This window comes from Rattus norvegicus, chromosome 2 (genome assembly GCF_021556685.1).
Source record: "Rattus norvegicus strain SHRSP/BbbUtx chromosome 2, alternate assembly SHRSP_T2T, whole genome shotgun sequence".
Classification (NCBI taxonomy): domain Eukaryota; kingdom Metazoa; phylum Chordata; class Mammalia; order Rodentia; family Muridae; genus Rattus; species Rattus norvegicus.
In genome coordinates, this window is record NC_141535.1 from 222,013,867 (window position 1) to 222,020,785 (window position 6,919).

A 6,919-nucleotide genomic window follows, 5' to 3' on the forward strand; every position below is an offset into this window, starting at 1 on the left:
TCTTTATGTTGGAGTTTTCTATTATCCTTTTTAGGGATAGATTTGGGGAAAGATATTATGTAAATTTGGTTTTGTCATGGAATATCTTTGGTTTCTCAATTTATAGTAATTGAGAGTTTTGCTGGGTATAGTAGCCTAGGCTGCCATTTGTGGTATCTTAGGGTCTGTATGACATCTGCCCAGGATTTTCTAGCTTTCATAGTCTCTGTTGAGAAGTCTGATGTAATTCTGATAGGTCTGCCTTTATGCGTTACTTGACCTTATTCCCTTACTGCTTGTAATATTCTTTCTTTGTTTTGTGGATTTGGTGTTTTGAGTATTAATGTGATGGGAGGAATTTCTTTTCTGTTCCAGTCTATTTGGAGTTCTGTAGGCTTCTTGTATGTTCATGGACATCTCTTTCTTTAGATTAGGGAACTTTTTTTTTTTTAATTTTGTTGAAGATATTTTCTGGCCTCTTATGTTGGGAATCTTCCCTTTCTTCTATACCTATTTTCCTTAGGTTTGGTCTTCTCATTGTGTCCTGGATTTCCTGGGTGTTTTGGGCTAGGAGCTTTTTGCATTTTGCATCTTCTTCGACTATTGTGTCAGTGTTTTCTATGGTATCTTCTGCCCCTGAGATTCTCTCTTCTATCTCTTGTATTCTGTTGGTGATGCTTGCATCTATGACTCCTGATCTCTTCCCTAGGTTTTCTATCTCCAGGGTTGTTTCCCTTTGTGATTTCTTTATTCTCTCTATTTCCATTTTTAGATCCTGGATGGTTTTGTTCAATTCCTTCACCTGTTTGGTTGTGTTTTCCTGTAGTTCTTTCAGAGATTTTTGTTTCCTCTTTAAGGGCTTCTACTTGTTTACCTGTATTTCTCTAAGGGAGTCATTTATGTCCTTCCTAAAGTCCTCTATCATCATCATGAGATGTGATTTTGAACCCAAATCTTGCTTTTCCAGTGTGTTGGGATATCCAGAACTTGCTGTGGTGGGAGAACTCAGTTCTAATGATGTCAAGTAGTGTTGATTTCTGTTGCTTAGGTTCTTGTGCTTGCCTCTCGACATTTGGTTATCTCTGAACTTAGCTGATCTCGCTCTGCCTGGAGCTTGTCCCTCCTGTGATCTTAGGAGTGAGAGCATTCCTGTGACCAGCTCTTTCTGGTTCAGAGTGCAGTGGGACAACCTTAGCTCTGGGTGCAGATGGAGACCGGAAGGATCCTGTCCCAGGCTGCTCGGTGGTTCCTGTGTCCTATGAGCTCCTGGTGGTTCTCTCTTTGGACAGTTAGTGGAGTGAAATTGGGGTCTCACTTGTAGGCTTAGGAGTGAGAGAATTCCTGGGAGACCAGCTCTATCTGGGCAAGTTTGGGTCCAGAGGGCTGTGGGACTGCCTTAGATGTGGGCACAGATGGAGACCGGAAGCTGATGTGTTCTTTTAAAACCTCAAAGCCCACCCTAGGTGACAGGCCTCCTCTGACAAGGCCACATTTCCTACTCTTTCCTAGACAGCTCCACCTACTGAGGGTCAACGTTCAAACATGTCAGCCTGTGGGAGCCATTCTCATTCAAACCACCACATCCTCCCTCATCAGTATTTCATCAAGGAAATGTCCCCACAGATTTCTGTATATGCCAATTTGATAGAATCAGTTCCTCAAGTGTGGTCTTTCTTTCTAGATGACTTCAACTTGTATCAAAGTAGCAAAATTAACTAACTAACTAACTAACCAACCAACCAGTATATCTTGTTTTAGGCAGTGCTGGGGGATCAAACCCACACTAAATAAGAACTGAATCAACTGATTTGCATCTCTATGTCCCTACTTTTATCCTTATTTTGCATAGAAGAGTGTTGGATTCAGAGTGGAAAATAACTTGGCTGCAGCAGAATGCATCTCTGGAGAGGGCCAGGTCTGAAACTTGACTACCCAAAGGCAAGGTTGCTCCTTTTCACCAGGGGTTAAGCTAGCCCCACACAGTGGATCCATGGTCCCCACAGTCTTCAGGGTCAGAAGTTAAAGCTGGAGTTACAATGACATTTCAGTTGGTGGGGAAAATATGTCTGGGGACTGTGAGGGAAGCAAGGCGGAGAACAGTCAGTCTCTAGGCATACGTGTAGAGTGTCTGTGGTGTTGTTGGGAAAATGGAGACAAAATGGTGGGAAGGGGCTCAAGCAGAGCTGTCCCTGTTTATATAGTCGTGTGCTCTGGTGCATTAAGCTGACTTGTAAATAATTGCAAATTTACAGACAAGGTGCAAAAATTAAGAATGGAACACGCACGCACCCATGCACACGTGTGCACAAACATATACCTCTAACTCAGAGGCACCATATTAAGAGTTTATTGTATTGTATTGTTTTGTTGTTTTTTTTTTTTTTTTTGAGACAGGGTCTCATTGTAGTTGAAGGCAACCTTGAACTTGGGATCCTCGTGTTTCTGTCTCCCAAGGGCTGGGATCACAGCTGTGTGTCACCATAGTCAACTTGTTGTCATCCTTCACTTAGTATCTGTATGGGGTCATATCCCGTCTGAACTCTTTGAGGGTGAGTAACACCCAGTGATGCTTTACTTATTAAGACTTCAGTATATCTTTCTTATGAATACAGTCACTTCGTTACATAACCACATTACAGTCATCAACTCTTACAAATCTATGTCTGAGCCATTTCTTTCGATTCTGTGCTCTCCGATTTACTTAATAAAATCCATAATGCCCTTTATAGAGTCTTTTCTGTTTTTAGTGAACTTGGGGTCAGATGTTGCATCTACCTTGTCTCTCACAGCACGCCAGCTAAGTTTACCTTTTTGGAAGTGGTCCTAGGGAGCAAAAAGCAGAAGTCAATGTTTTTGTGACCTCGATTTAAAAGCTTCACGCTGTGGTTTCCACAGCAGCCTGGTGTTTACACGGGTCTATAGTGATCAGCTTGGGAGGGAACTGTTGGATCATCAGGGCTGTCCTTCCTAAGCTCTATCCCAAGGTCACGGACAGCTGTTTTCTCTGCAGCATTGCAGAGTCCCTCTGTCACACCACGGTCCTCACCTGCTGGGTCTGTGAGTTGCTCGTTTTCTCTGAGCTAACACAACACCATCTTGCTCACCCAAATGTATATAAATTTGGATACATGATATGATTTCCACGCGTGTGGATACTTTGGGTTTTGACTTTGACTTGACTGACTACACTAAATGATGCTCAGGCCTAGTCTTAGTGAGATTCAGGTTTAACTGGTCTTAAGGGGACCATCAGCATCAGTCCCTTTACCAAATGCCTGAGGTGGTTTTTAAATCCGTTCAGGGTGGAGAACTGTGGTCCACTTGACTTTAGTCTGCGGCATAAGGGAATCAAGGCCCAAAGAAAGGGCACACGTGCAGGCAACTGCAGGTGTGGTGTTCTACTGCAGACACCCTTTCCCAGCTCAGCCCTCCTCCACCATCCGCACCCCTGAGTATGTCAATGCGGAAACTTCCAGAAACTTCTCAGCTCCCTGCATCTAGAAACCGTGGAGAGATAGTTATGGTAGTGTGTGTGTGTGTGTGTGTGTGTGTGTGTGTGTGTGTGTGTGTGTGTCTGTGGGTGTGTGTCTCTGTGTGTGTCTCTGTGTATGTGTGTATATGTGTGTGTCTGTGTGTGTTTGTCTCTGTGTGTGTGTCTGTGGCTCTGTGTGTGTATGTGTGTATATGCGTATGTGTATATGTGTATGTGTGTGTGTTTGTGTGTATGTGTGTGTGTGTTTGTGTGTTTGTGTGTGGGGGGGTGGTAAGATGCAGTTCTCAGACACAGCACAGACGTTCAGTGGCAATCTGTGTTAGGCAGAGCACCTGAAAGGTGTCTTTCCTAGTCTGGGACAGAAGAGGAACTCAAGTCCTAAAGGGAGCAGGACTCGGATCTGAAGCTATTACACTTCTCACCAACAAGGCAGAGAGAACACACAGCAAAGAGAAATTATTTCGAACGTAGCTTTTGCTTTTAGATTTTTTTTTTTTTTTTGGTTCTTTTTTTCGGAGCTGGGGACTGAACCCAGGGCCTTGCGCTTCCTAGGCAAGCGCTCTACCACTGAGCTAAATCCCCAACCCCTGCTTTTAGATTTTTAATGGGAAGAAGTTTTGTCCACAAGAGGGCAGCCAAGAGCTTCTTCATCCCACTTTTCGAAAGAGGGGGTGGCGCGAGAACTGAGGAGAGCTGGCTTTTCTTAGACGAGGTGGGGGAGTCACAGGTGTTATTTCACCTGTGGGTGTGGGCGTGGGCATGTGTGCAAGTGTTGGCAAAGGATATGTGGAAGTCAGTATTGTGGGAGTTGGTTCTCTCCACCCTGCTGAGTCCCAGGGATCAAATTCTGGCGGTCAGGCTTGATGGCAAGCACTTTTGCTCACTGAGCTATCTTGCCAGCCCAAATTATATACATATTCTTATTAATAGAAAGTTCTCTGAAAACTCAATAAATTGTTCTCTCTAGCGAGTACACACACACACACACACACACACACATCTGTCCCACTTCCCTGTGAATCTTTCTCCCATTTGCAGAGGCCCGAGCTCCATGAGGACCATCTATGTGACCATGAGTTTTGAGCTAGCCCGGTAGGATCAGCAGTGGACGCACAACTGAAAACAGGGACTCCCCACTCCCGGAACCTACTGCCCCCTCTCCCAGGATATATCAGTAAGTAATCAATAAGTTCAGCAGTAAGGACTGTTGCAACAGAAATGCCAATCACCGTCATGGGAGACAACGCTCAGTGGAAGGTTTGCATGTTGTCTATGGGGTCCAGACCTGTCTCCTTCCCTCAGACTCACGACTCCACACCTGTACACTAGGCAGCACTCGCTCCAGTGAGGCCTCTGCTCCACAGTTCATGGCCAGAGGTGGGAGAGATAAGGGGCGGATACAGCAGGAGGGGGAGATGGGAAGTGGGAGAAATGAGAGGTAATGGAAAATGGAGGGGGTTGGGAGAGAGATGGGAAGGTAAGAGGGAGAGATGGGAGGGGAACGAGAAGTGGGGAAGAGATGGGGGTGATGGGAGGCAGGGGGAAGGGGAGGGGGAAGGAACGGGAAGATGAGAGACCCTGTAAATTTTGGGTCAATCTTTATGTTGATAAAGACAGTGAAAGAGCTCAGGAGGAAATAAGTTGGAAATGAGGTTTCCGAGTTCTTGGGGATTCAGTTTTAACAGGAGTGTGGGTGGGGTCCTCTCTGCAGGGCTGCTCTTCAAGCCGTGACCTACAGGAGGAAGAGTGGCTCTGGAAAAGCTGACAGGGAGCTAGCTCATCCATCCATCGGCAAAAGATGCTTCGGGTATTTAAAGTCTATTTTTCTAAGCTAGGAAGGACCAGAATGGGCGTCATAGAAAGGCTAATACAAAAAAGCTCCAGAGGGGTAAGAAAGCAAACAAACAAAACAAAACGACCCGATGATACCCTCCTCTTCTGAGAGAGGGAACGGGGCCGGAGGCATCTTGAACAGGACATAACCAATGTCCTGGAACAAACTTCCTCCAGCTCTTCGTGCACTGTTTCCTTTCCGTTTTTTCCTGACGTGAGCTTCATCTTCCTTGGCTAATTCACTTCAGCAGGAGGGTTGAAGGCAAACGTTTTTCTGGCTCTGGTCTTCAAACAGATAAGGGACTTCAGAAAATGACCACTGCAAGTGCCCAAACAACATTGTGTCAAGTAATCAGCAGACACAATAATCTTGAGATGCCAGCCTAACCTCTAGGGACAGGCACTCAATGATTTGCCACAGGGGCTTACACAAGACACACTCTTCTCTGTACAGGGGTTTGGTGTGGGATTTAAGAAAATTGGGCTCAGCAGTTACAAAGTTCTTACAAAGGACCCAGGTTCAATTCCTGGCACCCACATGGAGTTCGAAACCATCTGTAACTCCGGTCCAGAGGACGGTGCCCTCTCTGGTCTCTGTGGACACCAAGTACATGTGCAGCATGTAGAAGGACATTCAGGCAAAACATTCACACATGTAAATTCACACACAAAACAGTCACACACATGAATTCACATACAAAACATTCATACACAAAACATCCACACATGTAAATTCACACACAAAAAAGTCATACACATAAATTCATGTACAAAACATTCAAACACAAAACATTCACACATGTAAACTCACACACAAAACAGTCACGCACATAAATTCATGTACAAAACATTCAAACACAAAACATTCACACATGTAAATTCACACACAAAACAGTCACAAACATAAACTCACATACAAAACATTCATACACAAAACATCCACACATGTAAATTCACACACAAAACAGTCATACACATAAACTCACATACAAAACATTCAAACACAAAACTTTCACACATGTAAATTCACACACAAAACAGTCACACACATGAATTCACATACAAAACATTCATACACAAAACATCCACACATGTAAATTCACACACAAAACAGTCATACACATAAATTCATGTACAAAACATTCATACACAAAACATCCACACATGTAAATTCACACACAAAACAGTCATACACATAAATTCATGTACAAAACATTCAAACACAAAACATTCACACATGTAAACTCACACACAAAACAGTCACAAACATAAACTCACATACAAAACATTCAAACACAAAACATCCACACATGTAAGCTCACACACAAAAGTCACACACATAAATTCACATACAAAACATTCATACACAAAACATCCACACATGTAAATTCACACACAAAGCAGTCAGACACGAAAGGAAACCTGGTGGCTTGGACCTCTCTGTACCATGTCCTGTGAGTGTGATGTCATATTTTAGGAAGTATTAACATGCCTGTAGTTACATGGCTGTGCTACATTGTGGGCTTTCTCTCCTTTTTGACTAAGATTTTGTAAAAACAACAAAAAATTGCTAAGCAACTAAAAATCAACAGACACAAATGAGCTGGTAGCGTC